At 43.5% G+C, this 23486-nt stretch overlaps 1 protein-coding gene across 3 annotated transcripts in view; it reads left to right on the top strand.

Annotated features, from left to right (window-relative positions):
• LINGO2 (leucine rich repeat and Ig domain containing 2) overlaps positions 1-23486 on the top strand; it is a 537786-nt gene that overhangs the window by 260270 nt on the left and 254030 nt on the right. The window contains exon 1 of one of the 3 annotated variants that reach the window (XM_053370516.1): positions 2592-3095. The exons of the other annotated variants lie outside the window; for them this stretch is intronic. The gene's annotated coding sequence lies outside the window, so the exon portion shown is untranslated. Of the gene's footprint in view, positions 1-2591; positions 3096-23486 lie in introns of those variants that run through there. 3 annotated transcript variants of the gene reach the window in all.

Here is a 23486-nt window from a genome sequence, read left to right as displayed (position 1 = left end):
CTAGACATTAGTCTGGAAAGGGAGGAATCAAGTCCCACAGAAGAAAGAGGGGATATCTAAATATAAGAATCTCACAAGACGGTTGGAAATTGCTTGGGCTTCTGTACCATAAAAAACCAAGAAGTGTAAACTAGAAATATACTTTTTTTAAAAAAAAATTAAGCAATACTAGATGCTTGTAGGGCTGTCCCACCCATGAGGCAAGGTGAGGTGACCACCTCAGATGGAAGGATTCACAAGGACAGCAGATCCCAATGTCAGGCTTTCTCCCCCACCCCTTTATTCCTGATATAGATCTTCCCTCATCCTTCTTACCTGAAATTTGGGGGTCCACCTCAGGTGCCAAAATGTCTTGGGCTGGTCCTGGGTACTTGACTCTCCAGATGTTTTGGGACTACAATTCCCATCATCCTTGACCACTGGTCCTGTTACCTAGGGATGATGGGAGTTGTAGTCCCAAAACATCTGGAGGGCCGAGTTTGGAGGTACCTGCTCTTTAGGCTCACAAAATAACGTGGAACAAACCCAGCCAGCTACTGGAGATGCAGGTTTTCTTTCTTCTTCTTCAGCAGTTTGCATATCTAGTGAAAGTGTTCAAATATGTACTGGCAACGAGTAATTCAAAATATTATAAGATAGTGGCACCTCCCCCCCCCCCGCCCCACAACTGCCACCACAGGGGCACCGAGGACCATCTTAACCTATCAGTAATAGCCTTTTAAAACAAAATTGTTGTAAACTGCTTTGTTGTAAACTGTTTTGTGAGGTCCACCTCAAAAGTATTGTATAAACTGGGTCCTCCCTTAAAGAGGGCACGTGTTGCGGTGAGACCTGGCAACCAAACCCTGTCTTGTGGGTGGGTTTGATTGAATAGCCATGACACCCAGTTGGTAGGTCCCTTGATGCTGGGTTTAATCAGGCTAATGGGACGCAGGCTAAATGGATTAAGGAACCTATATAGACCTATGTATGTGACCCAGAGCATCCTCTTTCGGTGCGTGCATCGGAACACCCACCCACCTCTCCCTATATTTAGGGCTGTGCGCTTGACCTTGCTATGCCGTAGTGTGTCATCTGCCATTGGGACAGGGGCACGGCAGGAATTTTTCCCACTTGGCTGATTGGCTGTTGCCATTTGGGTTTCGCCTGCCACGCAACAAATCGTCACAACTTGTAAGGTTGCGGATAGGCTCTGATTCAGGTGATAGGGCTGGGAGAATGCTCTCGCCATCCCTATGTGAAGGCTATTCCATTAAAGGAATCCAGGGACTCAATGGTTTGGTAACCCTGTGAGGGGGTTGTGCCCGTTCCTGAGTCCAGGGGGACATCTGGGTGGTGGACATAGCCTGTTCCCGGCTTTCCGCCTATCCAGGTGTTCACCCTAGGCTGGCCTATGCTAGTGCCCTGAGTCAGCGCTACCTGCAACGGTGCAGGGAGCTAGTCGAACCAGAGCCTATGCAACCAGTCACTTGCTGTAATCAATATAGTTGTGGCCTAAATTCTGCCAAAAACCAAACCCAAATTTGAGTATAGTCTGAATTTATTTAGGGGGGAGGTTTAAAGGTCTGAACACGCAAATACAGTAAGGAGGTAAGATGCAATTATTGCTTACCTATGCATCTATTAACTGTTATCCTGTGTGATATCTCACTCGTCATTAAGTTTCAGTGTTTTCCAATAATAAACTTAGGCTGCCTCCAGACAATAAACAAACAACCTGGATGTGACCTTAAAAACAAGTCAGTGGGATGAGACCTGCAACAAAAATGTAGTGTGGACTGTTCCTGTTTGAGGTGCCAATGAATTGAATTATACGATTGAAGATATCATTCAGTTTCTGCTGGCAACTCTCAACACCTATGTCTGCAGGCTACTATACTGTAGGAAGAAATGAAGGAAGAAAAACAGAGTAGACTGCTCTGAATCCCTTGGAATTTTGTCAGATTGAGCCCGATTCAAATGGTTGATTTTAACCTTTATGGACCTCTGTGGTCTCTGATGAGAGATATTTTAAGGATCATCTGTAGAATACTGAACTCTTTATATGTCGGATGTTGATTCACAACCCTCAATGTGTTGCTGTTAATAAATGATCTGTTTGCATCATATAAAGTTTCTGTGTTGTGTGTTCTTCTGTTGCAGTCATACTGTGGTTTTGTTGGGTTCAAGGAAGCATAAATAGCTCACGACCTTTGTGTAAGATGCATGTAAAAACAAGGCTTAATTAGAGAAAGCACTGGGCTCTATAATCTGTTTTTTGTGTGAGAAGTCGACTATGAAACATACAAAACAATGTCAGTGTATTTGTGACATCAGTACAAGGGAGAACCAGGCTTGTGGTTTGTGGATGCCAATATTACTATCCTTGTGAATTCCGCAGAATATAAACTAGATTTTACCTAATGTGTTGGCTAGACTTCACTCAACCAGGGAAGCATAACATAGCACCATGCATATTGATCGTGCTATATAAATAATATATAATACAATATAATATTGATATATCTTCAGCTAGGTTTATGTTTGGCTTTACAGATAGAAAAGTAAAAGAATAAGCTTCAGTGCTTAAATGAGAGGGCTAAATGGCCCCAGAAATTTGTTTCAGAAGCCAATGTAAGACTTTGAAAATACACATTTCCTTCCTCTCAGCAGCAAGCAAATATGCTTGAGATTGCACAGCAGCTACAGTGTGTATTTTCTTCATCAACCACATGCATGCTGGGTTATTCGGAAGGGGGCAGAGAGGGCAGCTTTCTGGTAGGTCTGAGCCTTTACAATTGAAGCACCAGGGTTTTTATTCAACTAAGTTATCATGTCACTTAGCTCAGAAATATTTTGTTAAACTGAGTTGTTGTGTGAATTCTGCGATATTATCAGGGGTTGCCAACCATTTTGGGCCAGTGGAATTATGGGAAAGTGTCATGGGCACCAGTGGGGGGTGGGAAATGGCTGCTGTGGACGCCTGGCGCATCACAAAATGGCTGCTGTGGAGGTGTGGCATACCACAAAATGGCTGCCATAGGAGCATGCATAATGGCTTTGTGGTAAAAGAGGCTGAGAGAGTACAAACAAGAATTGAGCAAGAGAAACAAATTGTACTGTATATTGTTTGAAATCACTTTGCTAGATTTGATAAATCACAACCAAGCAGAGTGTGTTAAAAATAGATGCTTATATAAAAACACCAGACTTTCATTGCCCTAATAAATATCGAGCATTATAATAATAAGAAGAATAAGAATCAAGAGGATAGATGGGGGAAAGGTTGACAGGGGGCGGAACCCATTTCCCATCAGCTGAATTTGACTGTCTTTGAAACAGAATTTCTTCAAAAAACTCGTTACTATAATAAAAATAGATGTTCTGCCTGAAAGTGGACATATACCCAAAATCCTTCCAACGGGGAGTCACAAAAAAAGGCCTTCTCCTTTCCTGCCCTTTTCACAACCAATTTTGCATTTGATCTGCAAAGAGAGGTTTAGGGGAAGAAAACAAATAAAAACATCCAGCTCTGAAGTGTCAGCAGCTTGTGTGTCTGTGTGTTGGCAGGCCTGTTGTCAGTGTCTGGCTGGTCATAGATCATAGAATAAAAGAACTGTGGAGTTGGAAGGGACCCTGAGGATCTTCTAGTCCAACCCCTTGCAATGCAGAAATATACAGCTGACCCATATGGGGATCAAACCTGCAACCTTGGCGTTATCAGCACCATGCTCTAACCTACTGAGCTATCCACTCAGTGTCAGTGCCTGGCATCTGTGGGTAACTACTAGGGCCCCAGCATCCTGGTAGGTCCCACTCTTGACACTAGCCCTGGACCCACATTTGTGTTTTTTACAATATGATATTTTTTAAACACTAACATAGTATGGCTACATCTAGCTGCCATTTTGATTTCCCACCGTGTCCTCAATATGACACCCCTCAGTTACTGTGGGGTGAGGGTGGCTCGTCTTTGTCAGCCCTATGACATGGCTTGGCCAAAATGGTCTTGGGTGTCAAATTGGTAGTTTTAGTTAGGCCCTCAACCACAGTTCCAAAGAGCAGACAGAGAACCACAGCACTGAGATCAAGATTGGGGGACCGATGGTTTCCTAGGCTGGATCTGGCCTGCTGGTTATGGGGCATCCACCCCTTCTCTAGAGCATTTTAGATTTAGGGTGGCACTATTTGGAGCACTGCTACCGGTAAGCCAAGCATGGCCAACCAATATAGGAGTCCTCCTAGAGGACATTTTACCCCAGGGCTCCCTCAGACTGGAGCCAGTCCTGGAGAGAGAACAGGAGAGACTGAGGACCAGATGAGATGAGATGAGAAACTTGTGGTCTCATTACATTCCATATCTCTTTTTTAATTAAAGAAATAACAGGTGCAGGGCTAATTAGGACTGGAACACACTGTGGTGAGGGATTGTTCATTTGGATGTGGGTGATTCTATTTCTGATCCATGACACTTTTTACTAATCAGCCCATTGCATTTCCGCATTAATTGTTCATTTGTTTTAAAAAACAAGTATTTTGTTTTAAAGTATTTTAATGTGTGTTTTCCATATTCTATGTATATTTAAATATGAAATGTCTAGATGCATATTTTAATATGTTTGTACAGACAGGAATTGCATTGCAATGTTGGAAAATGAGCAGTGACTGAATTGCTTGGTCATCCTTAGCTTTAAACCTGCCCCACCTGTGATGTCATCTCATTTTTTTTAATTAAAAAAAAAACCCACCCTCAAAGCAGCTGTTCATCCCAGGAGGTAAATTGCCATAAGCAGCTTTGGCAAGGGAAACTTTTACCAGTATCATGCCTTAGGGATAAAGTTTAAATTGCATGTCCCCACAATCTGGGGTCTTCATCCTGACATTATCACACCTTTGTCCCTGATACTTTTGTTTATAATCAGTCTTTAAGGCCTTTGTAAGACCATGCTTCCAAAATGTATGATCCCCCTGGGCCAAACACAGCACAGCAGTCATGCAATCTGAAAGGCACTTGAAAATCCATTCACACCTACTCATCCCTTGTAGACCAAGGCAGATGCCAAGCTGCCATATTGAGCTTTCCCAAGTGGCTGGTTGGCTGTGTTTAGCATGGCAAGCCACAAATGCTGAGATCCTCAGATAGGTATTTCCTGGAAACAAACAATAATATAGAAACTTCGATGACTGTACAGCCACCATCTCCGTGATTTTCAAAATGTGTTCTGGGAAATCCTGGTATTCCTCAGAAAGTTACTGGGGATTCTTCTGAGCTGCCCACAAGTGTTCCATAAAGACAACAGGGGCTTCATCCATGCAGTCAATTGGCCTGTGGGGGAAATAGGAGCAAGACTGTTGGATGTACGTCAGTAGCCATACCTACACCCAGGCTTGTGCAGAGCTTGTCTGAGGCCCAGGGCAGGAATCTTGTTACTGTACAATAAAGTTATAAACTAAAAAGGGAAAGGGGAAACAAGCAGCCAGTCCCTGATGGGTCCCCTTCAGCCGGCTTAGCCCTCTGAGGCCCAAGGCAAGTATACCTAGGTACTCCCTTCTCTGCACTTGCCAAAAGAGCATTAGTGAGATAGAGGTTTCACATTGTTACATGTGTACAGATCTTCTGCTTGACTGGGATCCCTGTATTTGTGACTGAGTGGAGGATACCTAGTTACATGTAATCTAGGACCCTGGTTACAGAATAATGTGTGGTAGAATGATTGACAGAAGGAGAGCATGCTGGAATGGAAAGTGAAGTCAGAGCAGAGGTGCCAACTTGAATAAAATGTTGGTAAGCCCCGCTCTGCATAATCGATCACAAGACATGACATATGCACACCATTTGAATGTCAATGCCCACCAAAAAATTTGGGGGGGGGGACGAAGGGACCTCGGCCCCCAGGAATTGGCTCCTATGAGTCAGAGTGACTGACAGAGAACAATTAGGGAGCTCAAATGGCAGGGAGATGAGTAGAGAACGAGTGAGCAAGATGAATAAGTGAGAGAGATGAGTAAGTGAGAGATGAAGACGGAAAAGGAATAAATGAAAGGCAGGTGGTTTGAATAGCTGTTAAAGAAGGTGGTGTGTGATGTGATGTGATGTGATGTTAGGTTATAGATAGAACCAATGTTTGTTACTCTTAACTAAAGGACGGCTTGTTCTGATTTTGTTGGCCATAGATAAATAGATTTACAGATGCTTAAATTAATGAATGTGTTCTGCACCGGGTAGATTTTAGAAACAGTATGTCTCATACCATGTGCTAGCTTTGATATATATACATAATTAAGTGTAGAGGAGGAAGGTCTTCCTGCATTTTGTGGCTCAGTAGATTGTGGTAGCAGGTTATGCACACCACTCAGAGAGCTTTGTAAGTGGATTATAAATAAGTAACATTAATTTTAGGGAATACTAAGGAAAGCCTGGACTCAGTGGGCCAACTGAGTTACTGACAGAGTGACCACCAGAGGGCAGGAGATTGAAAGGGATCTGTGAAACATTGCAGGGTGTTTCTCACTAATGCTGATTGTGTAGCTATAAGAAGGGCAGGTAAGTTTTGCAGGCAAATGCTGAGGTGCATGACCAGCGGGTTCAATTCAGCCCCTTCTTCAAGCATTCAGTGTTGGTGCTGACCTTTAAAGCCCTAAATGGCTTTGGCCCTGTACAGTGGTACCTTGGGTTACATACGCTTCAGGTTGCATACGCTTCAGGTTACAGACTCCGCTAACCCAGAAATAGTACCTCGAGTTAAGAACTTTGCTTCAGGATGAGAACAGAAATCGCGCTCCGGCGGCACAGCAGCAGCAAGAGGCCCCATTAGCTAAAGTGGTGCTTCAGGTTAAGAACAGATCTCCAGAACAAATTAAGTTCTTAACCCGAGGTACCACTGTATAGCTGAAGGAGCATCTCCACCCCCGTCATTCAGCCCAGACCCTGAGATCTAGCTCCAAGGGCCAAAGCCATTTAGGGGTTTAAAGGTCAGCACCAACACTTGGAATTGTGTTTGGAAACATACCGGGAGACACCTTTGCACTTTGTGGATCTCCATCTCCCAGGAAATAGATGTGTATACTGTATATCGAATGGATAGATGAAAGTAAAGTTATGTTGCTTGTTAATGTCATAGCAAGCTACAGCTCACTGTGAAGAACGATCCATCTACCTGATCTTAAAATCATGAGGTGTTTGTAATAAAATTGTTATAAGCCACAAGACTGCATCCAGTCTGGTTGCACCATTGAGGACATGAATAACAGCTTCTTCTACTCAATGTCTAAAAGTCTTGTATAGCTTTCTTCTATTATTAATATAACAGAATGTGTGTCACTTTAAAGAGATCTGTATATCAGCTTATAATAGGGTTGTTTAGTGATGGCTAGAGGGCACTTCTGAAGGCAGCCATGTTTCTGTCTGTACATGTTTAAAACTCGCAAATGAGAACATGAGCTGTCATTGTAAAAGCATCAGATATTTCTGATCCAGTTGCCCGAGTTATTTTATCTAATCACTTGGTTATCTTAAAAAAAAACCAACCCACAGGAGAGACTCCAAAGGAGACATACACTGAAACAGAGAACTTATGCAATATGAGTGACTCTTTTAGAACTTGTAATCAGTTTTTTCTCTCCCCTGCGGAATCCCCACTCTCTTAATTGATGGTGATTATTTGAAGTTACAGCTGCATCCAACATGTTGCAGTTTGATTCAGTGAGCTGAATGCCCAGCATAGTGCCTTACAAATATTGTTGGATTTTATTAGTACCAGCCACCACAGACAATGGTCAAGGATCATGGGAGTTGTAGCCCAATAGCATCTGGAGGGCAGCACGTTGGCTAATGCTGAACTAGAGCGTCAGGTGCTGATAACGCCAAGGTTGCAGGTTTGATCCTCATATGGGACAGCTGCATATTCCTGCACTGCAGGGGATTGGATGAGATTACTAAATGGTCTCTTCCAACTCAACAATTCCTTGCTTCTATGAAAGAGCGTGGCGGCACTCTGAGGAATGATTTCCAGTTTCCTTTCATGTTGGAGCAGGGTATGGGTCAACAACTGCAATTGCACTTTACATAAGCTTCCCAAGAATAACATTTGTAATTTTCTTCTACTGCAGAACATAGTGGTCATCTTCTAATGAGAGGTGACAGAAGCATATTTGAAAAACGAAACAATATGAAAGCTGTTGTCAGAGGTTCAGGAGCAGAAGAGCAGGGGAGAGAGCAAATAGAGAGCGGAGGAGAGGAATCGGAGGGGAGCGTAGGGGAATATGACAGTGGACCGAGAGATTCCATGAGCTTCTCCAGCGAATCTGAAGATTCCCAGGAGGGGGCGCCTATGGTAAGGGCGAGGCGAATCCCAGAGGGGACGATCCATAAACAAGGAACCAGAGGGGAGTCCCAAAGGAGTAGCGGAGGAGTAGGGCCAGTTCCCCCACCAGAGCACAGTGGGGGGGAAGAGTCACGTGAGTCAGGACCAGCTTCTCCTCCATCGGGGAGTGGGGAGACGGAGGGAAGGCCAGGTCCAGCTAGCCTCCCCGAAAGGGGGAGCAGTGACACAAGTGTAACGGTCAGAAGGGAAGTGGGAGGCTGCGCGCGCGCGCCAAGTTCAAATGTGGAGGAGCGCGGGACAGCAGAAAACCCGGATTGGGAGCCAGGTCCTAAAGCCCGAAAGAGGGGGGGGGAGGAGTCGGGAGAATCAGCGTCAGAAGAATCTCGGAGGGCTGAGACTCCGACTAGCAGAAAGACCCAGAGAAAGAAGGAACAGAGGAAGAGGTGGAGTAAGGCTAGAATCTTAAGCTGGTGTCAGGGGGGAGGAGACTCAGATGGGAGTTCTACGGTCTGACGGATAGATGTAGCGTTGCGCGCTGCGCGTCTAGAAATGAGACTGAACTTCAATAAAGACTTTTAAACTTGAGCAAGGAGCAGCGTTGGTCTTGTGTGAGCTGGGACCTTGGGCAGCGCTGACAGCTGTGTATAAAACTATGCTTTAGCATATGCACCGCTTGCTGGTTCATTTCTGGGTGCTAATTTTGGCCTGTAAAAACTTCTACAGTTGGTACCCCTGCATATATTAAGGGCTTCGTGGCCTTGTTGTGTTATATGGGGACTTTTCTTGTAGGGATTACTTGCCCTAGCACTGCAAAACCTTTTATCTTCAGAAAATTGCTTTGAAATAAAGCTGCAATTAATTCTATAGCGAAATTGTTTATTAAGAGGAAGCTTTGTGCTGATTTTTATTATTTTGTCTTTTGGTCTATTGTGCACTCTATTTAAATACATTTATGACAATTTTAAACTGATGTAAAGGTTTCTGCAAAGGTGAACAGGGAACGAAGGTAACGGATCAATAGCAAATGTAACAAAGAATACATAACAAAGAGCTACGGTTCATATATTGCTGAAGAGATTAGCAGTTTGTTTTTTAAAGCTTCAGAGTGTGTAGTCTCTTTCGAAATATGTAAAGTGTTATGGCAAGCAATGCACCTTTTGTGCCTGGATGTATCCAGTGGGCTTTCTTTGGACTCAGGATTTGATCTGCTGTAGCAGAGATGTGTTATGAGCCGCTCTGTTGAACTTCCTCCAGAAAGCATCAACAAGCAAGGATGCAACTTACAGTTTATAAAGGAAACTGTTGGAAATTTCTCCCCAACTCCTGCCCTCCAGAAGGAGCCTGAACTCCAAAGGCAAAGCTAAGGCAGGCTATCACATTTAATGAAGTCTGAATGTTTCTTTATGACCTGGAGTTACGAAGCAGCTGCTGTCAGAGCCTCCGAATAATATCAGAGGCTCAGGTGGCATTCCTTTAGGGCGAAAAGGGATTCATGGGACTGTCAAGGGGGCCCAGACATCTAATATAGCGTCTGGGCTGTATCAAACCTACTTTATCTGGTTTCCATGAAGGTGCTCGTAGTACAAAAAGGTTAAGATCTGCAACATATTCAAGAAAAGTGGCTTGTACGTGAAATGTTGGACTATTCATGGGTGAGACTAAAGGACCAAAGAACTACAAGCCAAGTTAAATAGCTTACAAGCACAGCATAAAATGTAACTACGTAGTAAGCTCCTTCACACGATGTCAAAAGTCAGTGGAAGTTTGGCATTTTTATAGAGCAATTCTAAGTAGAGCCAAGAGGGACGGGAGTGGATGTTGAACCTCCAGCAGTAGCTTTCATCGCCCTCAGGCAAAACCCAGTCCTCAGCTGCAGCTGGCAAAGGCTCGCAGGTAAGTGGCTGAGCTGCCATACCCCACCATCAACTTTTTTTGGAGGGAACGGTAAAACTTTATCCAACTTCCTTTTCTTGCATCGTCATATTATTCCACACATAGGAGCCAACTGCAAAGGCCTGAGGTCCCTTCTCCCCCTCCCCCAATAAACAGTTTGAGGGGTCCGTCCCCCCAAGTTGATGGGCATTGCCATTCAAACGGTGTGTGCACTTTTCTTGTGATTGATTATGCAGGGCAGGGCTAACCTTTCCCCTCTCCCCCCCCAATATTTTATTCAAGTTGGCACCCTTGATTCCCAAGTATGATGGTGTTATCTTGGTTTTTTATTTTTACTTCTCAGTGAGCAAGAGAAGTGACGATATATTGGTCCTGCTTCTCACCATCCTGACAAGCAGAAAAGAACCCTTTTCAGAAATTTCTCCAGCCTTATTAAAACATTTTTATTTCTCTTTCAGACTTCCTCAGATGTTTCTCCTAAAACAAAAGCCGCCACATTCACATTTAAACTTTGGGGAGAATATGCTGGCATTCCCCCCCCCCCAATTCCTTAGACCCGAAGCAGGAACCACAAAATTTGATCAAAACTTTGGTGGCAATTGTGAATCTAAATGATTGGTTTATTCCCTCTAATTGAGTCAGGTCATCTGTGGTGTAGTTACTGTAGTTAAATTAGCCTTTCTTTAGTACCAGAGCTATACTTGAATGTCAGTGCCTGCATCCTTAGCCTTCCTTCCTTCCTTCCTTCCTTCCTTCCTTCCTTCCTTCCTTCCTTCCTTCCTTCCTTTCTTCTGCTGTTGGGAACAAGTTAGTGGTGCTTCTGTTAATGCGTAAAGTGTGGGCATTCCAACATGTTCTCAGATGTCCAGTAAGCATCTCTTGAATTGGAGCTTTGGGAAATTTCAGGACTATCTCCCTCTTAGCATTCACTGCTTTTGGACCATCTCTGCTCCTTATTGCATCCAAACTCCAGACAGTTCTTCATTTGAAATTTGTGTGTCTCTGGGATTGCAGTCAGGCATCTAAGTAAGGATATTGCAAAGAAGGTGGGTGGGGAGACTCTTTGGCATTACTGTTTTTGAGTTGCTATATCCTTGTTGGATTTCTCAACTGTTGTTCATTTAAATGCTATATTTATTGTATCTGTTGATCTTCAGTCACCTCATTCCCAGAGCATCAGCCACCGAGTGAAAGAACAGACTGCGCCATTCAAAAGAGACCAATCCTTTTAGACAGAAAAGGCAAATCATGTACATAATATTACTTGATTGTGCCTAGCATTTTTATGGCATGGAAATCGTTTCCTGTTCTAGCTGTTAAGTCGATTACAATACTCCACATTTTGACCCAGCATTTTTAAAAAGTTGAGATCAGTTCAGTGTTCAGACTCTCTTCCCACTGCAGATGGGAGATGGCTGAAGCCAAGAGATGGTGGCTTCCTGTGCCCATCTTGTGAATTAGTTAAATGAGACTGTGGCGATCACACAGGGTCCCCGGACGTTTCACCGTCTATTGATCCCTGTGCCACCACTTTATTTCTCGCTGCCACCACCCAGGCCCTACCTGGGACAATACTGAGTCCAGTCAGGGTTAAATTGGAACATAAACTTCTGTTTATTTATTGCAATTTAACAAGCATGTGGTTTCATAAACAGTATCGGTCTGTTACAATCATGGGTGCCTATCCAGACCTATAACTTCCACTACCTGGTCTCACTCACTAAACCACCTCTCAGATATTTACTTGTCTACCTAGTTCCTAACTGTTCCTGACTCAGCTTATTTCGCTACACTAACTCAACCTCCCCACAGACACTATCCCGGTTCACTCCCACTCCAACCAACCACCCAACTCCCCCTTTTCCCCTCCCAGAGCTGGTTTTATAGTCACTCTGAGTCCACCCCCTGGGTTCTGATTGGGTACCCTGTTTAACTATTTCACCTCCAGCACTCTCATATGTTAATGTCACAGAGACATGAGCCATCGACTTCCTGGTTGACAGCTTTTTCTCTTACCCATTATGTTTCACTAGTTCTAGTGACTTGTGTTTATCAACCTTTACAATGTTACGAAAGCTCTCTTCTCCTTCTCCCAACCACAAGAATAGAATTCTTCCCTTGCATTTCTCAAAGTAGGCTGCATTAGTGATGAAGTTAAGCAAGGTACCGTATGTAATCTTTTGTGAGGATCAAGAGGTTTTTCCTACCTCCAGAAACTTCAAATTAGAAAACATGTTCCTGTAAACCACTGTGCTAATTAATGAGCGGGAGGGGCACATTATTTAACAGGTAACCTGAATTTCTGGTCTAAAAAAGAATTTTGCATTGCACGATGCCAGCAGCAGACTTGCAGGTGCACGAGGCAGCTGCAATGTTTCCCCTTCTGTTGTTTTTGCCTCTTAAGTGACTGCTACCTTCAAAAATAGGTCAGAAATCAGACTCATACTCATTTAATAGCTCATACAACATGTTTGTGTTTATTTCTGCTTCCGTATCCTATTCTATGAGTCAGGGCTGCATCATTCCTGGTTTCAGATTAATGGGGGTGCACCTGAGTCCTCACTCTCCCCTCTTTCATGCATCTTTTCATTTTATCTTTAAAATGATCCTGCAGCAGCTCATTCCCAACTAGTGTGTCCCAGGCCACAAGCAAAAAATTTCACTAAGTAATGAAGGTCCTTGAGATAAATTCAAAGTGCCCACCCGCAGAGGAAACTGCCCGTTACTTCTCTGTATGAATCACTGTTCTGCCATTTCAACCTTTCATGAGCAGACAGCAGGTTCCCCACTGCAGCAGTCATCCCTCAAAAACATGGAGGCTGAAGGAACTGGGTGACAGGTATGTGATGGATGTGGGACAGAGCAAGCAATTGCAATACAGTAGTACCTCGGGTTAAGAACTTAATTCATTCTGGAGGTCCGTTCTTAACCTGAAACTGTTCTTAACCTGAGGTACCACTTTAGCTAATGGGGGCTCCCACTGCCACAGCGCCGCCGCTGCGCGATTTCTGTTCTCATCCTGAAGCAAAGTTCTTAACCCAAGGTACTATTTCTGGGTTAGCGGAGTTTGTAACCTGAAGCGTCTGTAACCCAAGGTACCACTGTACAGTATTCCTGAAGTTGACTAAGCTCTGCTGTATCCATGTATCAAGTCTACTGTAATCAATCTAGCATATCAGATTCGTTCTGGACACTTGAGGGTAAGTGAAACAGGGCTAGAATATCCCCTGCCTGAAAACTTGGAGAGTCACTGCCAGACCATAGAAAATACTGAGCTTGATGTTCTAGACGCAGTATAATGTAGACTCCTATGTTCCTCCTAGTCTGCCTAGAAAGCTGTGTTGTTTCATTTCAGACAATTTGTCCATCTTGCTCATTGTCATCTACAATGACAGTAAGTCTCCAGTGTTTCCCTTAACATTGCGGTGGCGTTCTTTCTGTTTGGGGTCATTCCTGTTTCACTTGTCTTCAAGCATCCAGAACTAATCCGATATGCTATATTGATGAGGGTAGACCTCATATATGGTGCTGCAGTTTATCATCAGAGCTTAGTCAATTCCAGGGATATTGTGATTCGATGCCATTACAGCCCCAGCAGAAGGCAGGAGAAGATGTTGGATTCCAAGGCATGTACACAAATTTCCCCTGCCTTTCATGCAGTTTCATCATATGGCATGATTGACTGTAAGTTGAATTGTGTGTGTGTGTGTGCTACATTTGGTGAAATATCATTTTTACTGGGCAAGGGCAGGGTTGACATCATCCATTTCTGTTACAAGAAACTATAAGACACCATCGGTGGCATTGATATGGTGTGAGAAACATTCTTTGGCATGCACTTCTGCATGTAAGCAGCTGAGCCAAGTTGGAATATCTATCGTTTGTGATCCTATTGATGTTTGTGGTGAAGGAAAGCATTTTGCACAGCTTGAACAGTTGTGGGGCACCGGAATCGTTGCATCACATAATTTTTGATTGTGCATTTCACTCATCGGCCAGGAGCAAGTTTCTTGCTCAATATCTAAAGGGAATTGCCGATGATACGAATGAAGCCAAACTGAGATATCTATTAAATGATGATGACCCCCTAAGATCACTCATGGTTGCCAGATTCCTGATCAGCGTTCTATCCCTAAAGAAGAGAAACGGACTCCTGTGCGGCTCGGATAATCCCTCTAAACTATGATCTATGTTTTAAGATGTAATTAGGTGATTTCACCATTGATGTCTTCTACTAATTTATGAGTAGAGGGCGATTTTTATGTTACAAATTTATTGTAATGTATGGTGTTGGTCTTCTGTTTTTGTTTTGCTTTGGTTCTTGTCTGTTTTTTGTAAGTTTTGGCGGTTTTAAATTTGGAGGTTTAAGTACATTATGTTGGTATGGGAAACTGTCGTGTGATGGGCCAATGGCCGTAATAAAGTTCAATACAATACAATACAGCTTGAACAGTCTGTGGAGAGGGTGGCCTGGTGAGTAGCTAATTGATTTGAAGACCCTCTCCTCCTCCTCCTCAGAACAAAAAATGTTGGTCCTGCCCTTGAGAGTGTGGGTGGAAACAACACATTAAAACAAAAAACCAAAACCAAACCAACCAGAATAGTCTCAGCAGAGTTCTTAAAGTCAATACACCTTTTTCTGTTCAGTATGTTTATTCTTCTAACTTGGGAACCCTGGTGAAAACTATAATTTTCATTATGGGGGATGGTTTCAGCTAGTACAAATTTGCAATTTGTTTTCTGCCCATAATATTTAGTCTGTAAGTTTTATTCTCTCCCCTAACAAAAAGAAGGGGGGGATGAGAAGTACTGCATTGCAGCCAAACTTAAATAAAGAGACAGTTGGATACATTTATTTCAGATGATTTTATAATTCACCCCTCCAATGTAGACACCATGCTCAGGGCAGATTTAACAGCAGAACAAGGGATTCTGTTTTAAGTCATGAAATTTGGATTAAAGGACTATAGGAGGTTAAAATAATATTAATAATTAGGAAAATATTATTTATATGCACCACTGGTGTAGGAGATGAGCCGTTACAGATTTAATATAAGCAAAATAAAATAGAAGTAGGTCCCTGCTTACCAAAAGCTTGCAATATAAATTTTAAAAGTTGAGGAGACAACAAACGACAGAAGGAGGGGGAGACAAGGGTAACAAGGAATGGATATGAGTAACAGCATGTGTCATAGTTAGGCTCTGGGCACTTCCAGACAGTCACTCTTTTGTGGTGGGATTCAGTCCCATATTGGCAAACTCGGATTGTACAACCCTGTGAGGTAGGTCAGGCTAAGATATAGCGACTGGCCCAAGGTCACCTTGTGAGTTCCATGGCTGAGTGGGGATTCGAACCCTGGTCTCCCAGGTCCCAGTCCAACACTCTAACCATTACACCATACTGGCTCTTGCCTTAATGCAATGTTGTCCAACCTCCCCACAAGCAAATCAGGATGAAGGCTCATTAAATAGCCAAAGTTGTATGATCCTCCCTCAAGCAAATCTGGATGCATTGTTCAGTTAAGCAGGTTGCCCGGAGCATAGCTGTCAACGTTTTCCTTTTTTTAAGGGAAATTCCCTTATTCCAAATAGGATTCCTCGCAAGAAAAGGGAAAAGTTGACAGCTATGGTCCGGAAGCATCCTTTGTTTCAGTTGCAGAGATATACAAAATAATATATGGATCTTTAGAGCCAGATTATGTGAACTGGGATCTCCATTCTCTGTGATGGGAAGCAAACTGACTGCGAGCAGCTGGAAAGAGCAGCCTTCACGACTGCTGTTGTGCCCAAGACAAACATTCCCTCAGTTTTACATCAGGAGCTAGTAAGAAGAATTGCACTTCCTCTCATTGTTTTTCTCCAGAACACTGGTAGGCAGAAGGTAAGTTGGGATCTACTGGTAGATCTCTTGCAAGAGACTGGGAAAAGTTTCCAACTCCCAGTTGTTCAGTGATGCTAACAACAAAATGGCTTTTTTGACCTAAATTAGGCTTCTAAAATAATGTGCTGAGGTAAGCAGAAGCAGACTGAGAGTGAGATCAGTTCTGCTACTATTAATTCTGTATTCAAAGGTACCCTGGTCTCTAATTTTAACTGTATGTCTTTTGTACCTTCCTCTAGTTTTTAGATCTTGGGGTTCTAGCAAAAGACAAAGTAGGCATCTACTAAAGACTGAGAAGTTATGTGAACATGCAGAGGAAACATCAGATGTGGTACTCTTGGGGTTGTAGCACTTCAGACTGAAGTGTGGGACAGGCTCCTATTTGAATAGTCTCACTTTGAAAGCAAAAAAACCTGACAAATAGATAGAGAGCATATCCAAAGGTCCTAAACTTTCAAATGTATTCCAAATCGGAGTTCCACGACCTATGATTTCCAGTGGTACAGTCTGAGGAAAGCTTGGGGAGTGCAAAAAGAGAGAGTGCATGATTTCCTATTCAGAGCTGTGTCATTAATTTCGCCCTTATGTTTTTTTATTCTTTTCAAATATCTCTTCTAAAGAGAAATTGAAGATTCCACATTTAGCTCCCCATCCACCACCGTCAAACTTAGAAGGTGAACTCATAAACTGCTAACAAGACAAAGGTTAATGTCAGAAGGGGCAAGACTGCCACTGAGTATAAATGTGTTGCTAGAGAATTTTCTAGGATGGGTCTCTCATATGGCGCATGGAAACACTAATTGTGTTACTTAACTAATAGGCCAAGCACTAAAAAATAAATAAAATACTGCTTTATAACTGGTGTCGGAACACAGTTCATTTAACATGTCTTCAAATGACCACTTAAAATACTGCTTTGGTGCATACTTCAGTGCACTCTTGAGCTCTTATCTTTCCTTAGATATGTGGAATAATTATGCTTTACGATAACCTTGGATGCCTGTTGGTATTCACGAAACAACCATCATGCAATAAAGAATTTTATTTGAGACAGTAACAATGATTTATGGCCCATTTCCTTTTTGCTGTCAGTGTTTTTAAGCACTGATTTGAATAAAAAGACACAGGGTGAAACGAGGAAGCTGTAATCAGCAAATACAGTAATTAACTGTGTTGCACTCATTTAGCTTCTAGTGAAAGTACAAAACAAAGGAATGGAAGCAAATAGTTTAGTATTAGTGAAGCATTACTTTTTTTAAAAGAAGAAAATGAATAAATTGTAATGTTTCTCATTCAGTTCTCCCAGTTTTGACTTTCCCATCCACTCTATGTCAAATCCATGTCATTTCCCCCCCTTGCATCAGAAAATAGCATTAACATAGAAACAACATAATTCACTGAACTGAGGTGGTTTGCTTTTGCAGACATTATTGGAGTGATCCAGTCCCCAGAAAGCAGCTCACATAACACTCCAGTCACACAACTCCCTTGGAAGGCTGTGGGCTCTCCTTCTTTGGAGGTTTTTAAGCAGAGGTTGGATGGCCATCTGTCATGGATGCTTTAGCTGAGATCTCTGCATTGTAGGGGGTTGGAGTAGATGACTACTAGATCCCTTCCAGCTCTACAAATGTAGAAGAGTTTGGATTTGATATCCCGCTTTATCACTACCCGAAGCAGCTAACATTCTTGTCAGGGAACTGCCATCAGTGCCGGAGGGAGAGAGCAAAAGCCAGAGGGATTCCAGAGAGCGTCCAGGGATCGGGAGAAGCAGCCCATCTTCTGGGGAAGAGAATCAGCGTAGCACCAGTGGAGAAGGGGGGCAGATGGAGGAAGCGGCGAGGCGGTCCCATGACTCCTTGCCTGGGACCAGCGGGGAGAGTAGGGGTCGTCCGTTGCCCACGCCCTCCTTGCGCAGAAGGCTTTCACGCAGAGAGAGTAGGAGGAGACTAGGCGTCAAAGAGCTTCTTTGCTGGAAGAAGTTTAAGAAACGCCCACTGACGGATTCTGCCAGCGATTGAGTCAGCCACGGGTGAGTGGCTGTCCGGACAGAAAAGGTTCACTTAGGCAACCCAGCCAGGTGTTTGTACCCTGCCAGGGAGATAAGCACCGGCTTACGCACGAGCAACCCCTAGAACCATTACAATTCTCCTTTCCCTTCCTCCCCCACAACAAACACTCTGTGAGGTGAGTGGGGCTGAGTGACTTCAAAGAAGTGTTTTTAGCCCAAGGTCACCCAGCAGCTGCATGTGGAGGAGCAGAGACGTGAACCCGGTTCACCAGATTACGAGTCTACCGCTCTTAACCACTACACCACAATTCTGTGACTAGCCTACTGCATCAAATGCATTGCCACTGTGACATTATTGTCCAACTCAATTTGCTGGTGCCGTGCCAGAACTTGTGACATTGGCCCAACATTGGCCATTTGGTGAAATCCTAAACTTCTAACTAAAGATAACTTTGCTCCATGTCCCACTTTCGTCTGAGGTTAGTCTGGTGCAGGCATAGATAGGCAAACTCGGCCCTCCAGATGTTTTGGGACTACAACTCCCATCATCCCTAGCTAACACAACCAGTGGTCAGGGATGATGGGAGTTGTAGTCCCAAAACATCTGGAGGGCCGAGTTTGCCTATGCACAGGTCATTGACAGGTCATTGACTTCTCCATAGTGGATAACAGATCTTGGAACACTTCAGCACTGCTGAGCTCCAACGCCCATCAGATCCTGCCAGCAAGGCCAATGGGAATTGTAGCACAGAAACATCTGAAGCATAGCAATTTCCTAAACCCTTCTCCTCATTCTATCAGGCCTTTTATAATGGCAACCTCTATCCCAAACTGGTGAAGCAGGACATGGGATTGCCCTTTAAACGCTGGGTTCTCTGTGTAACATTTCACTCTTAACCAGTGTTTTTGCTCCACGCGTCAGCGTGGCAAGATACCTCCACTAATATTGACTTGAGCCAGGGTTGTTCCACCTCACTTTGATGAATCGTCCTGTCAAGGGAGGAAGTGGTGCAAATCAGCAGCGCTGTGCAGACAGCAGGCTGGTCTCAGATCTGTCATTTTAGTACCCTAATAAAAGAACCAGCTGAGCAGCTGCAAGTGTCACTTTCTGAATGAAGGTGAACAGTACAAATAGATAGTGCAGGAGATTCAAAATATTTGTGGATGGGTATAAAGGAGATGAATCTATTTGAGGGCATTAATGTCCTGATTAATTAATTAATTAGTGGACAGTGGGAGACAGAGAGATGAAGCACGATAAGAATATGGAAGGACAAAGCAAGATTTAGTAAATCTCTGCGTAGCTATTCTTCTGGGCAATGGCTCAGGGAAGATTTCAGTGCTATGTATGCCCATATTCACTTTGGGTGGGCAAAATGTTTAGACACACTTGCATAACTAAATGGTCCTAAATTCTGTGAGGATTAAGGGTCTTGCAGTTCAAGCATGCACTGGGATGGAGAATGTTCTCCCATCATCTCTGACCATTGTTGGCTGGGGCTGATGAGAGCCACAGGTTCCCCCTATACATCATGGACTTAAAACCTCCTTTTTAATACCAGTTTGGAAATAGAGTGATTCTGAAGATCCTGGTGGGTTGAATAATGTGGTAAAAATACATGGTTTGGGTAGGTGGGAGAGACAGTTGGCCTTTCTGTGAGATCCTTCACTTAATTTTCCTGAGTGCCTTCAAAACTCAGATATGTTTTGTGATGGGTATTTGACAGTATATTAAGGTTGAAGAATGAATTTCACATAAACCATTGAGCAAACCTCCTTCTTTAAATAGTTTCAGTTACCACACAGAACTTAGTGGCAGTCAGGAGAGCATACTGCACTATTCCAGCCAGTGTTAAGCACTTTCAAGGCTGCAATCTGTACAAACCTACCTGAAAGTTAAGTCCTAAAATTAAGTTCATGTAGGCTTACTTCTAAGTTCACCAGCATGGGAATTCTGCTGTAAATCCCATTGACTCCAGTAGGAGGGAGAAAGGCATATGTCATAATCTAATGATTTTCTCAGCTATCCAATTCAATTTATGCTTTTGATCCCCCGTTACCTTCTGCGCTGCCTTTTTCTTAGTTCCACCTATGTTTTCTGTTCCATTTTCCTTTTAAGATCAATGAGAACTTATTTTGGCATTCACTTCATAGTAAATTCTTTTCAAGTTGAGAAACCTTTGTGCCTATCATGTCTAAATTCAGCACTTCTAAAGAGGCGGTTTTGCTATCTAAAATGTTGCACATCTCTTCAATATTTTTATTTGCATTTTTTATTTTTGGAATGTAGCACTGAAGCGAGAGTCATCTATTCATTGTGGGACTGTTTCCTTATGTTCTTCTCAGTATGGTGACGGAAGCTGATAGGTTTTGACCAAAGGAAGAAGCAACCGTGAAATCTGAAAACTATTTAGGCAATGTCAAAGCCAACTGTGTCTGATACAGGCTGCCTTGGTTATGGTTTCACCTTTTGTTGTTGCTGCTGCTGCGTTAGGGACTGTCGTGACAAATATTAGGGGTGTATGTTGGCCCTCTAAGTATCCTAAATAACAAGGGGGGGCGTGGGGTAGTTTTTTACATTACTGAGCCGGCTTGTACCTTCAACAATATGTGTTGAAATGGATCAGGGAGAACCTAACCTTTCAAGAAGCTCTGTTGCCCTGGGCTTTCCACAACATTAAAAGCATAGCTGGACCCTTTCCTTTCTGTGAAATGAAACCAAGCTGACTAGGGAAACGCCCAAAGCTCAAGAGGGAAAGAGGTGGAGAGGAGAAGGGAGGGGGGAATCTTTCATTTTGACAACCAGGTCTAACATTTAATCACACTGAATTATTTTCACAGTGTGCTCCAAACACAGTAACGTCAGAAGCAGCTGTGTGAGTTGGCTACCTCACTGCTCACCCCCTAACTCTAGATCATTTATGAGTAAGTTGAGAAGCACAGATTCCAATACCCATCCTCATCTGGTGGAATTTTATTTCCTATGCTTCAGACTCAGGTGCTCAGCATCCACCATCCATGCCAGCTTGGGAAACAGAGATGTCTTGCGTGCCAAGGCACCCGAGCCACAAAGTTCCCAGGAGAACAATAAAACACAGAGACACAAAGTATTTTGGCCTGTGGATTCAAATAGGCCGCAACTTTATTGGTTACAAATGTGAGTGGTTTGTCTTCAGCATTGGGGTGAAGCCAGACTATATCTTGACTCCTGCCCATCTGCAGGGAGTCCACTTAAGGGTAAACTACTGACTTACATCAAATAGGGGCACCCCGATGGGTCCCCATAGGGGCTGTGACATGGCCCTAGCCCACATCCAGGCTTTGGACAGGATTCACACCCCGGATCCCTTACTGAGGAGGGGCAGGCAAAGGCTACAACCTCCCTTCCATCCAAACAAAGGCTTACCCAATGCCTAACCTCACAAAAGTTGTGACAATTGTTTCTAGGTAGGTGAAAACCAAATGGCCGGTGCCAATTTGCCAACTGAAAAAATACCTACCTAGTCCCAACAATATGGCAACTGACAATGGTGCATAGCAAGGTCATATCTGAGCAAAGCATGAAAAGAGGGTGGGTTGGGTGATCTGGCGCTGGGACAAGAAAGAGGGGGCCGACCAGCTGTGCTGCAGTTAAATTGCCTGTAGCCACACCCATACTGAGAGCTGATTGGCTGGGACCATCCCACAGGGGCAGGACCCCAGCAATAATGATGCGGTCGGCATGACACGGGAGAGGCGGTGACCCTCCACCCCCTAGGCCAGTATACTGTTGTGACCCGGCTGCCCAACCGCAATGCCGCCCACCAAGAAAAGGTGAGTGGACTTAGTCTATAATGCTGTGTCTTCAGTTCTTTCCCTCATTATTTATTGCTTGGTTGATTGGCATCTGTCTGGGGAGAGAATGGAGGAGTGTACTTTTGGGAGGTGAAGTCAGACTGTTGGAAACTTGTGACTGTAGAGCAGGCATCCCCAAACTCGGCCCTCCAGATGTTTTGGGACTACAACTCCCATCATCCCTAGCTAAGAGGGCCAGTGGCCAGGGATGATGGGGATTGTAGTCCCAAAACATCTGGAGGGCCAAGATTGGGGTTGTCTGCTGTAGAGACTGATATGGGAGACACATGTTTTGTTGCAGCTGAGGCAGGTGATGGCATCCAGTTGTGCTGCTGCAGATGCACCATGACGTTTCTTCTTCTCTGCGCTCCCCCCAGTGGCCATTCCTCCTCTGGTCACTGTTATGGATACTCCGTCATTTACATTGGTCCGTTGGGAGAACCATTTATTCCTCCTCTCTGTTTCTTGTTTCTTTAAGCAGCTAACAATCCACAAGAACAACCTCTCGTCTAATTCATGACTTCCTCTGATGTCTTAGGTGAGACACTTTGTCAAAAGCTTTTTGAAAGTCGAAGCGCACAGTGTTGTTCGGAGTGTTTGCTGACACTTTCAAAGAACTCTAAGAAGTTAGCAAACTTAGCTTAAAGAAGGCAATCTACTTCAGCTTCCGCTTCAGCAGGAGGTGTTATTCTATATGTGTTGCAATTTTATCTTTAACGGTGCTTTTGATAAGTCCCTGCATGCATGGAGCTCAAAGTACACCCCAGAGCTCGTACACTATGGCTACTCATTGAAAACAGGACCCACTGATTTCAGGGAAACTTACCATGTAATTTTTTTAGGGTCACGGCATAAATCAGCTCAAGTTCCAAAATCTACTGAACTGGACCGTGGAATTGAGCTGCCCATGTTTTTACACTCTAGAAACATTTGACGTATATGGTTTGGAGTATGCCGTGAACCATGACTGAAGGTGTTCACAGCACTACATTTATCTGTCAGCTCATAAAGTTTCTCTATAGAACACTTCTACCTACAAGGGAACATGAAAAGAAATTTAGGGGAGGGCGAAATTGGTAATTATAGCTTCCTTTGTAATTTGTCTTGTAAAGTATTTTCATTGAAATGCACTTTTGCTAATTCTTTTCAAAGGGAATGCTTAGCTGTGTTATGTTAGTAATCAAACTTTATGCCTCTAGCAACCTCTTCCTGCCAGAAAGGGAGGGAAAATATTAGAACTGGTGCAAAAGAGGATGGGGAGCCTTCAGTGTGAAGTGTGTACACAGTGCTTTTCCTTTGTATTTTGTGTGACGAAACCTGGGGAAAAAATCGTCCAAAAATCTGAAGCGTAAATTAGCTGTTTCCCAGTGGCAAGAAGACAATATTGAAAGCTGTTGCTGTCAATGCCACATATTTAAATGAACTATATAATTTATCAAGGGTTCATTAGCCTGTACGGCAAATTCATTGATGTGTGTACAAGAGCTTACTATTGACTAAATTGGGCCTCTTGTTCATTGATTGGTGAATTAGCAATGGAGTTGTCAGATGTGGTTTCACAGAATTG

This window comes from Podarcis raffonei, chromosome 17, assembly GCF_027172205.1.
Source record: "Podarcis raffonei isolate rPodRaf1 chromosome 17, rPodRaf1.pri, whole genome shotgun sequence".
NCBI classification, from domain to species: Eukaryota; Metazoa; Chordata; class Lepidosauria; order Squamata; family Lacertidae; genus Podarcis; species Podarcis raffonei.
The sequence above is the reverse complement of the archived record's forward strand: the minus strand, read 5'-3'. Positions and strand labels throughout refer to the sequence as shown.